The sequence below is a fragment of the Cyanistes caeruleus genome, chromosome 9 (assembly GCF_971803275.1).
Source record: "Cyanistes caeruleus chromosome 9, bCyaCae1.hap1.1, whole genome shotgun sequence".
Taxonomy (NCBI): domain Eukaryota; kingdom Metazoa; phylum Chordata; class Aves; order Passeriformes; family Paridae; genus Cyanistes; species Cyanistes caeruleus.
In genome coordinates this window covers 9841554-9860675 of record NC_141709.1, presented here as the reverse complement: position 1 = coordinate 9860675, position 19122 = coordinate 9841554, and the positions used below count along the sequence as shown (strand labels likewise).

The following is a 19122-nucleotide window of genomic DNA, read 5'->3' as shown; positions in this document are numbered from 1 at the left end:
TGAGCTGCCTTTCAAATTTATTGTCCTGGGGAAATTGCCACACCTACATGGGTTAATATTCCAATGGGCCGAAGGGCAGAGAGACCCACTCTTAATAACAGAATGGGTTTTCCTCTCCCATCAAAGACCCAAGACTATCACCAAGCCACAAGAGCTGATGGCTCAGCTGATTCAAAAGGCCAGGGTAAGGCTGCGGGAACTGGCAGGTTGTGACTTTATGTGTATTCACCTCCCAGTCAGGCTCTCTGGAGAAGGGAAAAACTCCCCTGAGAGACTGACCAAAGAGATGTTTGAGCATCTGCTGCAGAGCAATGCTAACCTCCAGTTAGCTCTGGACAGCTATAGTGGGCAAATTTCAGTTCATGCACCATCACACAAATTGTTTCATGAGGAATTCCATCTCATTCCTCGTGAGATAAGGAGCCGGAGGCCATTCAAAGCTCTCACAATGTTCACTGATGCATCTGGGACATCACACAAGTCAGTGATGACTTGGAGAAATCCACAGACTCAGCTTTGGGAAGCTGATGTTGAGTTTGTAGAGGGGTCACCCCAGATAGCTGAACTAGCTGCGGTCGTGAGAGCCTTTGAAAAATTTTCAGAACCAATTAATTTAGTTACTGACTCAGCCTACGTAGCAGGAGTGGTGTCCAGAGCGGAACAGGCAGTTCTCAAAGACATTGAGAACAAACATCTCTTTAGATTGCTTTCAAAACTGATTTACTTGGTCTCGAATAGAGAACAACCTTTCTATGTGATGCATATAAGATCGCACACCCCATTGCCAGGTGAAATCACTGAGGGGAACCGGAAGGCTGATTCCCTTGCTGCCCCAGCCGAAAAGGTATGTCTCCCTGATGTGTTTCAGCAGGCAAAAAAATAAGTCACCAGCAATATCATCAAAATGTGCCAGGACTGATTGGTCAGTTCCAGCTGACACGGAATCAGGCCAAAGCCATCGTGGCTACCTGTCCCAATTGTCAGCTCCAGGCAGTGCCATCATTAGGCATCGGGGTTAATCCCAGAGGCCTTAAGAGCTGTGAGGTGTGGCAAACAGATATCACTCACATTCCCAGTTTTGGTCGCCTGAAGTATGTACACGTGAGTATTGATACATACTCAGGAGCGGTGTATGCCTCTGCTCATGCAGGAGAAAAGTCTGTGCATGCTAAACAACACTTAGTACAGGTCTTTTCCGTATTGGGAATCCCTAAAGAAATTAAAACAGATAATGGCCCAGCGTATAAATCCAAGGAGTTCCTGGAATTTGTCCAGCAGTGGGGAGTGGAACATGAAACTGGCATCCCCCACTCCCCCACAGGTCAGGCTGTAATTGAGCGTACACACCAGATGCTCAAACAAGTCCTAGCCAGGCAAGGTAGCGAGGCAGTGTGGATGTCTCCCCAACAGAAACTCTGTAAAGCTCTGTTTACCATTAACTTCCCAAACTGCTCATTTGAGAACATGAATCCTCCTATAACTCAGCATTTTAACAGTGGTGATCAGTTTAAATTGTCACAGCATCCACCGGTGTTAATCAGGGACCCTGAAACTTGGCAAACCAAGGGTCCCTATGAACTTGTCACCTGGGGGCGAGGTTACGCGTGTGTATCCACCCCTTCAGGCCCCCGATGGATTCCTCAGAAATGGGTAAAACCTTTTATTCCAAAGAATCCAGCACCAGCAAGAAGAGAAGAGAAGCAAGTGGCTGTTGCTTCCAAGAGAAGACGCCGCTGAAGAGAGCAAGAAGAAACCTCTCTAGCCCCTGACCTGCATACTTTGGCTGTGAATATGTTTTAAAAAATTTGTTTCCTTTTTTTTTTTTTTTAAATAACCTACCTCTTACTCAAATCCATGTTTCTCATTTTTGTATAACAGAAAAGGGTGAGGTGTTGTAGTGCATCTAGAAATCTTGGTACCTCCCAAGGGTAAAACTCACCTTTGGTTTGTGTAATGTTAGTTCCTACCTGAAAACCTTCTTTCCCTCCCCCCCCTTCCCATTGGCTGTGACCTCCCTGCATCCCCTAATCACCCCTGCCCCCTGGTATAAGAGATAAGACCCAGAGCATTTCGCTCTCTCTCTTGCCCCGGATGGACGACAGACAATAAACCCGGGATTATTCCAGCAAGTTTGAGCCTCCTGTGTCTAGATACTTTGAGTCCGTGTTGTATCCACTCCAGGACCCCCTCCGCCGCCTGTGCCCAGAGACGAGCAGGCTCCACGGGGGGTGGGACAGAGGGGTCCCATCAGGGAGAAGGATAGCAACAGTGTTCCTCTTAAACAGGGTTTTTGTGTTTCTGTGTCTATATGCAGAGCTAGGAATAGAAGGAGACACTACTTTGGAATTCAAAATACCAGTACTCTGCAGACAGTGTAGAATATGGAATAAGTGGCCTGAGAGAACTAAACAATGGGCTTTAATGCTGGGGAACCAACCTTTAATTAACCCAGGGGGCAAAGGGGAGAAAGTATTTTGATTGCTGAATCTCTCCTGTAAATTCAGCTTATTTCAGTTCTTCATCTTGTGTAGAAAAGTGACAATTATTTGCACTAATAAAATACACAGAGAAGAAACTCTTCCAGGTATCTGTTGTCTGGAAGTAAGAGAACAACCAGAGGATGTCACCACCACAGCCAATACTCCCACCCACCATTAAGCTCATAGTCAATAGGTTCTATGAATGATACAAAATACAGTTAAGTTCTACAATGTATCTCAGCACTTCTATGTATGCAGATGTATTTATGTCTATACTGATCTAATGCTGACAGTACATCACTTAAAAGTTTAGCCATAAATGTGCAGGATTGCCTAAACTTAAAAAAAATTCAAGTTTCCTTTGGATGGTGTCTTCAGTTGCAATAAAAGATTTAACAAAAAGTATGTATTCTATTACCATCTGTGAAAACCTGGTGCTGCAGTGTTCTTTACCTCTTTCATGACCCATCCCTCATAACTCATATCATAAGAGATATCTTCTCTTAATGGCCCAGCTGTTAAAACCTGCTGTGGCAGTGTTCTTTATCTCTTCCACAACCCATCCTCCATCCAGGGGGATATCTTCTGTTAACGAGCTATTAATTCTCACTGCAAGACTGATAAAATTACATCATCCCATTGTGAGATGCTCCACCCAGAGGGAGGAGCCAAGCATTCCTACCTGGATATAATCTGAGACTTGGAACACCACAAGCAGCCTTTCTCCATTGAACTCCCAGAGGAAGACTGGATCCACCTACACCACCAGACCTTCAGAGGAAAATTACACCCTTTCTCTGGAATCATTGCTTCAACAGAACCACATCTGTCACTCCAGGAGGACTGCAGCCACTATTTAATCAGACTGCTACCAACACCCTGACCAACAGGGTGTCAGGTTGTACACTGATTCTGTCAGTGGATTCTTTTTCTTTTGTTTTTGTATTTTTTTATTTTTATAAGGAAGGTTTCTGCCTTCCTTAGCAGACACCTGTCTTTTCAAACCAAGACAGATGGGGAGGAAAAATGTATCCAAAATACACCCTCCTTTCCAAATGCAACATTTAGGTTCATATAAAGCAAGGACTTTACAATTACCTGCAGCATCTTTGTGTTGAGGTGAATACCATCAGTTTGATCTTTTTGCCTTTTTATTTCCTCTTGGCACAAAGCCTCCAGCTGAAGGGAGTTATTTGGGTGTCCTAGGGAGTAATGTAATTTTCTCCGATGCACAGTCTTTAAGCAAATATGTAAAGAAAGAAATGCCTTCAGTAAAGAATGTACTGACAGCCATAAAAAGGAAGTAGACTACAAACATTTTCTATAAAGGTATTCAGAGAGACAAGGAAAATGGAGCTACTTCTTGGCTGTCTGGATATAAACTCTGCAGTACAATATGCACCAAAAATGCCTCTCTGCTGGCCTCTGCTCTTATTTTGGGATTTATTTTCAACAAAAAATCATCTACCACGTGGTAAGTAAGATATTTTTTATATCTCAATATTTGTAATATTTTTAATACTCAAGGTGTCATCTCAAGACACTGTAGCATTTTCTACATGATCTCCATTATGATTCTGTTCTCAGTTCTGATATTACTTGACAAAATATGCCACTTCTATGAATGATGGTAAATAACAGTATTTCATTATCCCTACATCATCATTCTTACAAAGGAGTGCACCCATACAGTAGGAGCTGTCTGGCCACACCACAAGGTCACAGCCCTCACTTTGGATTGAGAATCCAAGTGTAAAATGACAGGCAGAGCTGAGAAGATTAGAAAGAGGCAGCCCAGAGCTGAAAGGTGGGAGAGAAGGGACAGAGTTCCACGAAATACAAAGCTTCCAGGAGAACTAAGCAGACTGCAAACACAGAAATTACATCTGTGCTCAGCTCAGCAGAGAGTGATGAAGCAAACACTGGTAATGAGAAAAGTAAAATTTTATCAATCTGATGCCCTTGGCATTGGTTACACTAAAAAGTATTCCAATATATTCATGATACATACCTTCACATCCTCCCACTCTTTCAGCTGTCTGTTGAAGAGATGCTGAATATGACCAGTAAAAGAGCTGAGTTTCTGCTCATGTTCTTTTAAAAGACTTTCCACTACCAGTTGGGAAACAGAAGAGAGCTCCTCCTCAAACCACTTCAGCTGATCCCGAAATTCTTTTTGGAAAAGACAGGGTGTGTATATGACACAAACAGCCTGGAATTTTCTCTCACATAGATCACGTCCCTGACATTCTTCTTCTAGGTGCAATGCTTTCAGAAACATACACTTGCACAAAGATGTGACTTTGTACAGGTCTTTTAACTTAGTCAAGTGCCCTTCTGCTACACTTTTTGTAGCTGATAATACATAGAAAAGAATATTGGCTCCATTTCCAGTAAAGTCAACTGGAGTTTTTCACTGAGTGTGATTGATTACAACGACATAATTCTTGGTCACTGCAATTTTCAGCTTATATACTGAAAATTACATACACAAAGAAATGCAAATCTGAACTGAATGAATTTACCTGTAAGACAGAAATTATAGTAATCATCTGTCTGCCTTTGGTATGACAGCAGTTTCACTCTGAGCATTTCTGCCCAATGTTCAAATGTACATGAAGAGGTGTAGATCTTCAAGCATTCCCATCTGAGGATTCTTCTTTTCTCCATAGAACTGCTGCAGAAGGGAAAGATAAACCAGAAAAAAATGATGACAATACATTTAAACATGTCACATCTAGGTATATAAGAGTAGGAGAGGAAAGGAAAATTTTTGGACTGTCTGCCAAACATTGAAAGAATCAAATTATTTCTCTGACACAAGAATACACCTATGAAAGCAGAACTGACTAAAGAACATGACATTTCCTTACCTCACCAAGGCAGAGCAAGGTGTTGTTACCCTTCCAGAGAATATTCGTAATAATCCCCTTCAAAGTACTGAAAACCAAAAAAAATTTAAAAATTTAAATTGATGATCAAACTGTTAAATAATCACACTGGCAATATTCACTGTTTTTCCAAATATTTTGTTCAGATTAATTTCCGTATGCTTTTCAGAGCATACACAAACCAATATTCAGAATGCCTAAGAACTTTTCCCCACATTAGCACAGATTCTCTTCAGATGCAGCCAGGAAAAGGAGCTATTGTAATTGCTCACTGGAGAGCACTGCCATGCCACTGTCCAAAAAAAGTGATCTTAGCCAAATTCCTGTGCCCAAAGAACTAAGTATGCATTTTAGATAAAGAAAAAATATTTGAAGGTGGGTTGAGCTGTTTACTGGAATTATACTGAAAAAGAATATGGAATAAAATTCTCAAATGCTTAAATATCTTAAGCACTAATCTTAATAGTTTTGTATGGCATGTATAAAATATCTCAGTTCTATGGAGTACAGCTGCACAGATCCAGAAACAATATGATAATTTTCTTAGAGAAAGGGAATGGAACCTGTTTGCTCATTGTTTATCCTGCTAATGGAACACTGAGCACAAGAATGAAGACATAAAATGTACTGGTCTTCTTAGGTGTGAAAATAATTGAAGCAGAGGCTATTTTACATTCCCCACCCACTTATAAATGTACAAAATGGGCTCCAGTAAGACCCCCCACTTCAGACATTAGACAGAATGAACTAGGTGGCTTAGATCTTCACTCTTACAATGCTGCAAAAAGGAAGTGCTCTGGAAGTACTTTGACCTATAAATATCAAGGCTAAATACCTTCACTAGTGAATTCTATAGGTCACAATGATACATACATACATCCATCCATCAAGGTTTTTTATAGATTAATTTCTTGTTCTGGAAATATACGACTCACTCAGACTTTGGAGGTTTCTTTCCAAGGATCTGTGCTCTCTCGTCCCTGGTAAGAGATTTCCTGCCTTTTTCACTGGAAAGGAAAAACATTAATTTTAAACTATCCACAAGTGTTTTCCTCTCTGACTGATGATTTGAGCTAGTCAATCATACAACAGACATGAAACTAAAGAAAAATTAGAAAAAAAGGTAACTCCAAAACTAGTATTCTATGGTTCTGGCCAGGACAGGGTTAATTTCTACAGCAGCCAGGAGGGGATATGAACAGGACCTGGAAGTTATTCCCTACCACCTCTCACCATTGTGGGAGTGGGTGGAAGGGTCCCTGCTGTTGGGGAATGTGGTGGCAGTCGGGTACTGTCACGGGTTTCCTTGTGGTGAGCATTCACATGTGAATCGCTTGCCTCTCTTGTACACTTTGCTATTAACATCACTGCTGTTACTGTTCTTCTTTTAATCTCATTGCTCTTTCTAGTAAATTGTTCTTATCTCAACCTTATCTTCACCTTTTGTTCCTCCAATTTTCCTCTCCAGCTGCTGTAGGGAAGGGGGAGTGAGAAAGTGGCACACGGTTTGGAGTGTTTTGGTAGGAGTGCAAAATTGGGGAATACCATTCTCAAACCATGACAATATAAATAGAGTATTTTGATGGAAAATGATTCTCAGAATTCTCCTCTAAACTCTCACTTGTTCAAAAATTTATTGTTGTTTTCACTATTACAGTAGCTCATTTCCTCAATCTGTGGACTAAGCTGAAGACAAACTGTTTAGACACACCTGAAAATTCAGCCCCACTGATTGAAGGGTTAGTCTGTATTTCAACAACTGCAAAATACAAAATAGCAGCAGATTGAAGGCGAAAAAGAAAAATGTTTTTCCAGTCAAACTGTGGGGAAAAAGCCCCACAAAGCTGATCATGTGGACATAAAGAGGTAAGAGATTCCAAGTGATAAGCAGTAGATGGAAAGAAGGGCAATACAAATAAGCAGTATGAATCTTTCAGTGTATAGACCAAGTCTAGGTAAATTCTTGCATAGGAATACTTTAAATGGAATTCCTCACTTTATGGGTCTCACCTTTTTTTTCGCTTTGTTTCACCCCGAGATGAACTCTTGCTAGAAGACTTCTGAGAATGTGCATCAGATACCCTCTTCCTTACTGGGGGAAGAATTGCTTATAGTTAACAAGGGAAGAAGAAGGATATTGCATAAATGCCAACCAACTGAAGTTTTTTATGTGTATATGTATATGGTATTCTTATTTCTATAATGCTTCCTTATAATATGTAGGGGACAACAACAGGAGCAATCATTTCTGTCAGACAGGCCTGAAGTAACTCAGAAGTGGCAACAGCAATAAAGGTTATGAGCTGGGGCATGAGTCCCAGGAATGTCACAGAAAATACATGGTAAATGGAAGAGATGTAAAGCAAATTTGAGGCAGGTTAATAAGGAGAATGAATGGGCTACATTCATAGTATTAGTGGTCATGGGGACTTGTAAATGTGAAAGCTTTGGAAATGGCTGGAGGAGTCAAGGTCTGCAGAAGAGACATGAGGAAATGGGAACACTAGGCAGGGAGCATCTAGGGTTACCTCTGTGCTCACTTTGGAGTAGATGATAATACACTGTGAGAATACACTGATTCCCTATATATTTCATGATTTTTGCACCACTTCTTTTCTCAACCCTGCTTCCCTGTTGCTATCACAGGTACTCTTTATAACATTATTATCTCATTCTGCAGCTTTCATTGTTTTAGGAATTCAAAATCATCTTAATCTAAGTAAAAATGTCCAGGAAAAGAGGTGAGAAGCACAACTATCTCAGAGTTCCTAGCATAGAAGCCATTGGCCTGGACCGTGTGCAGTAAAATGCCAGGAACTGCAATTTAGATGAAAAGAAAATATTAAAAGAAATACAGGCACACCTGGATCATTTGTCCTCCCGTGGTTTAGGTTTGGGGATTTTTTTGATAGGTCAAATCTAAAAAAAAAACCAAATTAAGTACTACTGAATAACAAATAGCAAACAAGGCATGCTCTCTATCCCTGTCACGTGCTGAGCTAAATTTCTGAGCTCATATGTAACAGATAGGATTACTTTCACAACTGACAGTGTACATAGAAGTAATTTCATGGGACTGATTTGTTTAACTGGTATTTTGGAATTTCCACAAGCAAAACTACATTAAAATACTATTTGCAAATCAAACATTTGTCATAGTCTTCATTTTACACTTTTTATATTCAGTCAACTATGCAGCAGATAATCACCTTTTAACTAAAATAAATCTCTAGAAGACAAAACTTAAATACCTGAAATTTATCATTGTATACTAGATGTCACTTATTACTCAAAAATATATTTGGCTATGAGAAATATTGGTTTTAAAAAGAAAGCAGTCTCAGCTAGACTAATTTTTAAAGTTAGATCAGAAAATACACAGTAGTATTACCTATGACCAGTCTATTCACTAGTTCTGGGCAAAGGAAATATAAATAAAGACAAGGAAAGAAAAATACCTTTAGGCAAACAAGTACTTACCCGGATAAATTTTTGATAACATTTATTGCCAAATCATTAAACATAGATGTATCCATTCTGCTTGGATTTAACAAAGGGAATTTGTCAGGATCCAGTCCCATCACCATGCTTTTTGCTCTCATCTCTGAGACTATCTTCTCTGCAATGAGAGCTCTTTTTTGCTCTCATCTCTGGGACAGCAGGAGCAATGGAATCTTGTAACCTCCCATTCATGTCAAGAGTTGCTAAGTCCCCTTGCAATGTCCCATCTGTGTCAGGAGTGGTGAAGTCCTCCTGAAATGGGAAGAAAGATAAAGGAAGCCCTGTAGACTGTAGCAGGCAGTTAGTGAAAGCATTCCATGTAATGACCGGCCACTAAAGCAGATTTTCTAAATGGACAGTATCTTGCTTCACAGGCTAAAGTAAATTTTTTGTCAGCGATGTTGTTACAGCTACACAGCTCTAAAACACTTCTAAGCAGTTAAGAGTAGGTTCTCATAATCATCATAAACAGTATTTAAGGATATACTCTTAAAACAATGATCCACTGAGATTACAAAATAAAGACAGAATTTCCAGAAAAGGGAGGAAAGAAAACAAACCCTGTTGGGAAGGTAGAATTAGAAAGAAATTATAAATATGATTTTGTAGCCAGAAAGGCTAAGGAAGAAATACAAATGATAGCACGGTTTGAATAATTCAAAGAAACCAACCGGGCTGGTATGCCAGAACACATTCTTTCCTGCAATAAAACCAAGCTGAGACCCCTCATCCCAGCCTTATAAGGAAAGGTCTGAAGGACCCTGAGATAACTAAAAATATGCAAAAATAGCGATTTCTATAGGTTGTACACAAATGTTACTATATTAGTATACTTAGAAAGATTGGTTAGTTAAGGAATAGAATATTCAAAGGTATAGGTTATATAAGTAGTGGTATAGAAGAGCTCGCGCTCTTTTCTCTCTCTTTTCGCTCTCTCTTTTTTCTCTCTTGCTCTCTCTCTCTACCTCTCTACCCCATGCCCTGAAATAAACTTCTAACACTTAACTCGATTATAGAGGTCTTTGCCGTGTCTCTGACCGTCCCCAGAAAGCGTCTCCTACAGATTGGCGAGCCAGGCAGGAGCAGATCGTTTTCTTCAGCTGTAAGAGACCCTCATGGACGGTAACTAACACTTATCTGTCGTGCCTGCTTTCCCAGTACCGTGAGCAAGGACCACGCTGCTTAGCAGCGAGTTGGGCCGAAGCTCTTTAAAGTTGCAAGGGGAGTTCCTGAGTCCAGAGACGCTGAGGATCGGTGCCTTTTGGAGCTCTGGGAGACTCAGCCCCGGGATTGGAGCACAGCGAGGTGCCTGGCACCGCTTGGTGCTGTGCTGGAAAGGGGTTCTGAGCTCGCTGCAGTGTTGCAAAGCAACAGCTAGAAGCGGAGCTTGGTGAAGGAACCCGAAAAGCAGCGTCTGGAGCCGCAGCAGGGGAGCCTGGCCAGCCCCCACGAGAAGCTGGGATTGGATACGCTGTTTTCTCCGGTACTGAGGTTAGTGCGCACAAGTTTTAATCATGGGACAATCTTACTCTATTCACGACAGAGACCTCTATAAGCGACTAAAACATTTATTACGCTCTGAGTCCAATAATTTACCGAAACAAGAGCTAAAAGATCTTTTAGAATGGACTCTACTTAACTTCCCCAACGCTGACCGTTCAGCTGTATTTACTAGAGATTTTTGGGACACGGTCGGTATTAAACTCTTTAATAATATCTCACACCGCGATATGACTGCCGCGCAGCTGGTCCCAGCGTGCAGAACCCTCGTAGAACTCTTTCATAATAAGCAACAACCATCAGTGGCTGTCGCGTCGGATCCGGTCCCTACTACGCGTTTGTCCCTGGCCACGGAGACCCGAAACGTGGCCAGGCCCGTTCCGGCCCCCCGAAACTCAGCGACTCCGGCCTCCGCAGTTCCGCGCGTCCCTTCCCCACCCCCCCCAGCCCCCGTGATTTCGCAATCTGTTCCGGTGACCCCATCCCCCTCGGCGGACCCTGCGGCCCCCGCCCCTGCTCCCCCTCCCCCTCCCGATACTGTTCCCGCCCCCAGTGTGGCAAGCGGCGAGCTCCCCGCTCCCTCAAGAAACCCCGTCTCCGCTGTCACAACCCCCGCGCTGCCCACCCCCGGCTCTGCCCTCGCGCTGCACCCCGCCCCTCCCGCTCCCGTCACCGGTGCGACCCCGCCCCTTGACTCCGCCCCTGCGCCTCCGCCCAGCGATGTCATCGTGGCTCCTCCCCCCGTCGGTGCTGTCGCCTCAACTCCACCACCCCTCCTCCCCACCGGAGAATCTCCCGCTCCTCCCCCGCTGCACCCTGCGGCCGTCATCGCGGCTACCGCCTATATTCTATCTGCGCTACAAAATCACACTTCAGCCTCTTCCCTAACTCTCCCACTACCTCCTGTCACCGCGGAGTCAGCCCCGCCGGCAGCAGCGGGTCACACCCCGGCCCCTGAGCCGACACAGACCACTGCTGCCTCGATCTCGTTGTTTCATTTTTCTCCGCCTCCCGTTTTGCCGCGACCCGTAGACGTTCCAGCCTCCGCTGCCCGGTCCACCCCGGGCCCCTCAGCTCCTTCTGCTGTTTCTCTCTGGCCACGTGGTCCCGAGCCGCAGCAGGTCCCGGTTCTGTCTGCCACGAGAGCCGCCACCACCGACCCTGGACCGGAACTTACACAAACGCAGTGTCAGCCACAGGTTTCCACACGGTCACAAAACACCGTGCTACTCCCGCCAGCGTCTGGTCCTGTGTATCCCCCCGATCCTCTACCAGACCCGGCTGTAATATCACCAAGAACTGCCGCTTCGCTGTCAGATGCCCCCGCGTATTATAACTGCGAACAACCGAAACCTGCTTCCCTGCCCCCGGCCGTGCCGCAGCTCCCAGAGGCTTATCCGCAAGTCCAGCACCCCGTTCTGCCCCCTGACCGTCCCCTATCGCAGCTGCTGTCAGCCGACACTACAACTACAAGGCCGCCGCTACACCTGGCTACACAAAAGGTACAAAAGGAAGGGGGAATTTCTAACACAGTATCTGCATTAATAAATACAGGAGAGACAGTGAACTATTCTATGCATGCAACAGCTAATCCCCTGACTTTACCACTTCAAAGTGAGATTGTAAAATCCGAAGCTCCACTACACATAAATTCCCAAGAATGTTATGATGATAGCCAACTTACAAACTGGCTGGAAGTCAAAAGACAAATTTGCAAAGAAGAAAACATAAACCCCCTAGCAATGCCGGTGTTATTTAGTCAGCAGGCGGGCGGTCCAAGAACATGGACAGCTATTCCACCCCAGGAGATAAAAGAACTGCGAAAAGCGATAAAGGACAGTGGCATTTGCTCTCCATATTTTAAACAACTGCTGAAAAGTACACTAGAAGAGCATACTCTCACACCCAATGACTGCAAAAATCTTGCTAGCATTACCCTTACAGATTCGCAATTTATGCTATGGGAATTGAAATGGAAGAGACTACTCAGAAATGTATTGGACAATTATAGACGTAGTAATGATCCAGATTTGCGTGCTCTCACCCTGTCAAAGCTCACAGGTGAACCTCCAGATGACCGAAATGAAAAAGCTTATAACCTTATTAGCCAAGAAGCCTCTGAGCCATTAACAACATTTGTGGATCGTGTAATTCAAGCTGCTGAACGCCAGTGTGGTGATGATATAGCCCGTCCAATTATGATACGGGACATTATCGAAAATAATGCTAATGCCGAATGTAAGAAGGTGATCAAAGCCCTGGGAAAAGAAAAGCCAACAGTGCCAGAAATGATAGACGCTTGTAACAAAATAGGAAGTCCACAACATGTAGCAGCAATTCAAGCAACTGAATTGGGGAGAACCTTAGGGGAGAAGCTAGAAAAAACTCTTTTAGCACAAACATCACAAGCTGCAGTAATCGCGGCTCAAGCAGAGGCACGAGATCAAAAGCTCACTGAAACCCTACTGCACATCGAAGTCTGCTGAAACCTCCACACCAGCCAGTGAACCTGCAAAAAAGAGCCAAGAAGCAGACGCTCAAGCCTGATCTACGCAGAATCTTCAAGAAGAAAGTGATCTACCAGAAGCAGCTCAAAAAAAAAAATGGAGTTCTGTCGTTTACCCAAGTGCATGTTGTTTTTATCTTTTTGTTTTAATCAGTATAGTGATAATTGTAGTTTTAATAGCTATACCTTGTATACTCCAATGCATGCAGAAACTAATGAGTAGAACCGTATCTAATATCTTAGTTATTCATAGACAAAACGGGGGAGATGTTGGGAAGGTAGAATTAGAAAGAAATTATAAATATGATTTTGTAGCCAGAAAGGCTAAGGAAGAAATACAAATGATAGCACGGTTTGAATAATTCAAAGAAACCAACCGGGCTGGTATGCCAGAACACATTCTTTCCTGCAATAAAACCAAGCTGAGACCCCTCATCCCAGCCTTATAAGGAAAGGTCTGAAGGACCCTGAGATAACTAAAAATATGCAAAAATAGCGATTTCTATAGGTTGTACACAAATGTTACTATATTAGTATACTTAGAAAGATTGGTTAGTTAAGGAATAGAATATTCAAAGGTATAGGTTATATAAGTAGTGGTATAGAAGAGCTCGCGCTCTTTTCTCTCTCTTTTCGCTCTCTCTTTTTTCTCTCTTGCTCTCTCTCTCTACCTCTCTACCCCATGCCCTGAAATAAACTTCTAACACTTAACTCGATTATAGAGGTCTTTGCCGTGTCTCTGACCGTCCCCAGAAAGCGTCTCCTACAAAACCCCATTTGATAAAAACAAAATCCCTTCAGGACACATCTGGGATTTAAAAAAAAAAAAAAGAAACCTGTGAAATATGTACCTCTGAATAGTGTTACACCTTGAAAACAAACTCTTGTGAAGAACTGAGCAACTCACTGCAATGCCATGCATCTCTTTCAGCGTTCTGTAGACTTGGTGATTTACTCAGCCTCTTAAAAAGGCTGTCCTAATGTTACAGTGTCTCTGACATCTTGGCATAATGCAGATTCTTTTTTCATTTGAAAATTCAAAGCACAGATTCTGAAAAGCCATTAAAGTATGTACACAGGAAAATTCTCTTAATATTAAAGGAAATAGAGAAGGTGAATGTTATCTTAGAGTGGCATGTGGAATCTTTGCTTTTACTAAGAAGCAGTCAAGATACTTGCTCCTCTTTTTCAGCTGTTCCAACACCTCTCTGGCAAAATCATACAACTTTTCAGAAGTTAAAGCCTGAAAAAGATGGTGAGACAGATGGTATTTACTAAACTAACTGTTCTAACCTTTTCAAACATGCTGACTCTTGCAAACAACATATTTGCCTCTGTTCTGCCACCAGTTTATGTACACATACATGGAAGAAATGAGATTGTATACGAGGCTGAGGTTTTGGTTTGGTAAACAGGAAAACAGGGTGTCCAAAAAGGACTATGGTGCTTTTAAACCCAGCTAGAAATTAAGCACTGCACAACTCAACCCTCCTTCTCTCCCTCCTTGCCCTGGTGAAATGAGGAGCAGAATCAAAGGCCAACATGTATATTGAGATAAGAACAGTTTAATAATTGAAAGTAAAGTGAAATACAGTGATAATGGTAAATAAATATATAGTAATAATAATAATAGTAACAACAGCAATAATAACAATAATAGTAAGTGAAAAACAAGTGATGCACAACACCATCACCACCTGCTGACCGATGCCAGAGCCCCTTCCTGAACCCAGACTGCCCCTCCCAGATAACTCTCCCAGTTTACAGACTGGATGTGACATCCCATGGGCTGCAATATCCCTTTGGCCAGTTTGGGTCACCTGTCTCAGCTATGCTCCCTCCCAGTTTCCTTTGTGAACCCCCTCAGTGGCAGAGCAGGAGACAAGGAAAAAAAGTCCTTGACTTAGGATAAGTACAACTTAGCAAAAACTGATTTATCAACACCATTCTCATTCTGAACCCAAAACACAACACTGCAACAGCTACTGAGAAGAAATTAACTCCATCCCAGCTGAATCCAGGACAAGGATCTTTCTGAGCAAAAATTCTGTGTTCCTGCCCAGCCCCAAATATGAGGAAACGTAAGTCTTCCTCAAAAATACTACTTTTTACCAAATTAATAACGATTAATAACAAATCAAATTAAGTACCATTTTATGCTGATTAAAAGTTACTTCTTTATCTGCAGTAGAACGAACATAAGCATCTCTCTTCTGCTGGAGCTTTTCCAGGTAAGACTTTCATGTGGCTGACTGCAAATTGGAATTCGCTACCTAAAGCAGAAGCAAACACCAGAGAAGTAAAGTCCCCATCCACAGGAGTTTCAGAGGCTCCACTTTCATTACCATTAGACCATTAGAACCACTGATAAAAACTGGTTAAAAATCCCTGGTACTCAGAGGAGAAGCTGAAAACAGTAATTCACAAAAGCAATGCTTCACGTTGTTTTCTGCACCACACAAAAATGCTGGTGAATTCAGATGTATATGTGGAGACTTTTGTGGCAGAATGGTTAGGCGAGAAAGGCCATGACTGTACAAACTTGCTAGAGATAAAACACCACTAGTGCAGAGGCAGTCTCAAGGACGGATTGCCCTTGAGATATGGGGAGGAGAACAAGAATGTGGCAAACAGAACGAGAAAGAAGAACCAGGGACGGTCTGGTAACCGCAAGAATGCAGAAGCACATAGCTATGTACCGTAGTGACATAGATAGCAGAATAACCAATGATGAGCTATACTTTTGCAATATGTATGAGCTAATTAAATCATGTATTTAAACACGAGTGTAATGATCAATAAACGAGATTTGCTTGACGACCACCTGGTGTCTGCGTCTCCCTTCTCCGACAAATGGTGACCCCGACGACGACCCCCTGCTGAGAAGAAAGCGGGGGAGAGAACACGCCACGGTCGGTGAAGTAGTGTTGGGACCTGAGGCACCCGGGTCGGTGCTAAACGACGAAGGGAAAGCACCCTCAAGGACTACATCGGTGGTCTTGAGCCATACGTGCTGCCGGAGCCGGAGAGGTGCAACAGCGCTGACAACAAAAATGGACAGGCAAGCAGCATATGATTTATTTTTGGGGTTATTAGATAAGCTGGGGGTTAGAGACATAAATCCTAGAAAAGACGTACCGGGATTGCTAGCATGGGGTCACGCGAAGGGTTGTTTTTCCAACCCGCACACGGTACATGAATTGAGTGAGTGGCGTAAGTTAGGAGATGTGTTGTGTGAAGCAGTCTTAGAAGAAGATAAAACAGCAATAAAGTTAAGAAAAATTTGGCGAGTTGTGCATAATACTCTATTGAAACATCAGGCAGAAAAAAGAGCGGCTCAGCAAGCAGTAGAAGCCTATAAAAGGAATGCACGGTATGGAGATCATGAACCTTTAGCACCAAGTGTCTCCCAAGTAATTATACCTGCTTCTAGCAGTTTGGGCACAGATGATTGTGCTTGGCCCTCAGCACCCCCTCTCAATGAGTCCACAGAGGACGTTGAAGTGCCTGTCGTAGCCACCTCTGATATTAAGGACCCTTCAGCCCAATCTGTTAAGCCTGGAATGCGTAGTTCACAATCTCCGCCAGAGCCAGATCCTGTCCCTGTGGCAGAGAGTGACCTGTGGGAGGAAATGGCTAGACAGAGGGGAGAAGCATGGAACGCATTGGCTAAGCATGGGCTAGAGAGTGGGGATGAAGTCACCGTGGAGGCGGCGAGGACGTGGGCTCTGCCTGTAGTTTACACCCCGGGGGTAAACCAACAAGGACAAGCTGTTCAGTTAGGGACCTATACACCTCTTGATTAGAAGTTGTTAGCTCAGCTGCGACAGACAGTGAGTCAATTTGGATTTAAGAGTGAACCAGCTAAACAAATGATAGACTACATATTTGATACGCATTTGCTAACTGTCAATGACTGTAGAAGCATTGTGAAACTGATGTTTACTCAACATCAGCAGCTGCTGTTTAACGCACATTGGCAAGCTTTAGTTCAAGAGTCGGTTGGAGTTCAAAGAGGACCCGGTGATCCGTTACAGGGAATTACAGTGGAAGAGATGATGGGATTAGGAAATTATAGAAGAACCGAGGCTCAGATGATTTCCGGACCAGACAAAGTTAGGGAAGCTATGCGTCTGGTTAGAGTTGCTATCAGTCAGGTGAAAGATAGTTCAGGAGTTCCCATGTATATGGGAATCAAACAAGGGAGAGAGGAGTCTTTTGGAGACTTTGTTGATAGGGCTGCTACCGCTATAGAACGAGCAGGGGTCCCTGAGTATATGCGAGGGGCTTTGCTTAAACAGTGTGCCTTGCAGAATAGTAACGAGACTACTAAAAGAGTTCTGTTGACCCTGGGGGCTAATTGGACGATTGAGGAAGCCTTAGAAAAAATGGCATTACAACCAACAGGGCAACAAGCATTCCTAGTGAATGCCATTAAAGCATTAGGAGAGGGGTTACAGAAACAGGCAGAAAGTACACAGACACAAGTGTTAGCTGCTCTTGCTCCGCTCCGCGCTCCAGCAGCGGCAACCGCGGCTGCGACCCAGAAGCCCCCTTCCATGAAATGCTACCGCTGTGGAGGAGGAGGGCACATGAGGCGACAATGCCGCGCGACTGGGGTCTGGTGCCAAAATTGTTCAGCGCCACCTCGTGTCTACAACCAGCCACTGCCGGGAGCTTGGGACTTGACTTGGCAGCAGCAGTGAAAACAACGCTGATGACAACGCACCCTGTTCGAATTCCTACGGGAGTTTACAGCCCAATAAAGATTAGGGGACAAGTATATGGAGGACTTTTATTGGGGCGCTCCTCGATTTCTGTGATGGGCCTATTTGTTTTACCTGGAGTCATAGATGCGGACTATACCGGAGAGATACAAATTATGGCATAAACACACTACCCTTCAATTACTGTTGAAGCTGGTCAACGCATTGCCCAATTTATACCACTGCCACAAACAACCAAAGGCATTCAAACATTGATGCAAGGCCCTCGGAATAATCAAGGATTTGGATCATCAGGGATAGCCATGCTCACAATGGACTTAAACAGCAGACCAAAAAAGAAAAAATACAACAGACCGCACCTTGGAAGTACCTGGGATGGACTATTACCAATCAAATTGTGCGTCCACAAAAACTGCAGCTCTCAACAAAAATTGTCACTTTAAATGACGTGCAACGCCTACTTGGTGATCTTCAATGGTTGAAACCCATAGTTGGCATCCCAAACACCTTACTAAACTGCCTTCGCCCACTGTTGAAGGGAACAGATCCCAGTTCGCCTGTCACGATTTCCCCTCAACAGAACAAAGCAATCAAAGATATTCTCCAGTGTATAGAAGTAGGTTTTGTTTCCCGTCGCGATATTGACTTGCCCATTGACCTTACCATATGGAATACCTCAGAACATCTTCTCGGCGCTCTTACACAATCCAAAAAGAAAACGGGGGAAGTGTGGAGACTTTTGTGGCAGAATGGTTAAGCGAGAAAGGCCATGACTGTACAAACTTGCTAGAGATAAAACACCACTAGTGCAGAGGCAGTCTCAAGGACGGATTGCCCTTGAGATATGGGGAGGAGAACAAGAATGTGGCAAACAGAACGAGAAAGAAGAACCAGGGACGGTCTGGTAACCGCAAGAATGCAGAAGCACATAGCTATGTACCGTAGTGACATAGATAGCAGAATAACCAATGATGAGCTATACTTTTGCAATATGTATGAGCGAATTAAATCATGTATTTAAACACGAGTGTAATGATCAATAAACGAGATTTGCTTGACGACCATCTGGTGTCTGCGTCTCCCTTCTCCGACATGTATACACTCAATGTGCTGCAAGGCCATAGCGTGCCAGCACAGTGTCAGCACTATTAAAAATAAGCTTTTCAGCAGATAGTGACTGCTGAAAATAGCAGATAGATAGAAAACAGGTTTGAAATCAACATAAAAATAATGTAATATTTGTCCACTATGAATTCAGCCAAAATCTCCTCAAAGGTATAAAAAAGAAAATTATTATAACGAATTTAAGCAAAGTTCTGATGTTTCTGTATGTACCTCTGATTTGATTTGCTGTCGTAACCTCCTCAAAGATTGAGGGACCTTCCTCATAAAGGCTCGACTCAGAGAGAGAGAAGCAAACCTTTTTTGAGACTGCTTGAAAAGTTCTGTAGCCTTTAAGAATGTCAGAAACAAAAGACAGAACAAGATAATTTTTCACTTTTTAAAACTTAAGTGAT

At 43.1% G+C, this 19122-nt stretch overlaps 1 protein-coding gene and 1 pseudogene across 2 annotated transcripts in view; both read right to left on the bottom strand.

The window, feature by feature from the left end:
- LOC147651547 (uncharacterized) overlaps window positions 1-19122 on the bottom strand; it is an 80884-nt gene that overhangs the window by 35944 nt on the left and 25818 nt on the right. The gene's annotated exons all lie outside the window — the stretch shown is intronic.
- LOC147651548 (coiled-coil domain-containing protein 180-like) overlaps window positions 1-19122 on the bottom strand; it is a 116564-nt pseudogene that overhangs the window by 82780 nt on the left and 14662 nt on the right. Inside the window, exons 22-34 of the transcript XR_015273812.1 lie at window positions 18941-19057; window positions 15029-15151; window positions 14002-14121; window positions 11300-11533; window positions 10034-10358; window positions 8852-9014; window positions 8235-8290; window positions 7382-7463; window positions 6307-6378; window positions 5354-5420; window positions 5006-5157; window positions 4492-4652; window positions 3579-3716 (exon numbers count right to left, since the gene is read on the bottom strand). The product of XR_015273812.1 is annotated as a coiled-coil domain-containing protein 180-like (transcript). The remainder of the gene's footprint in view (window positions 1-3578; window positions 3717-4491; window positions 4653-5005; window positions 5158-5353; window positions 5421-6306; window positions 6379-7381; window positions 7464-8234; window positions 8291-8851; window positions 9015-10033; window positions 10359-11299; window positions 11534-14001; window positions 14122-15028; window positions 15152-18940; window positions 19058-19122) is intronic.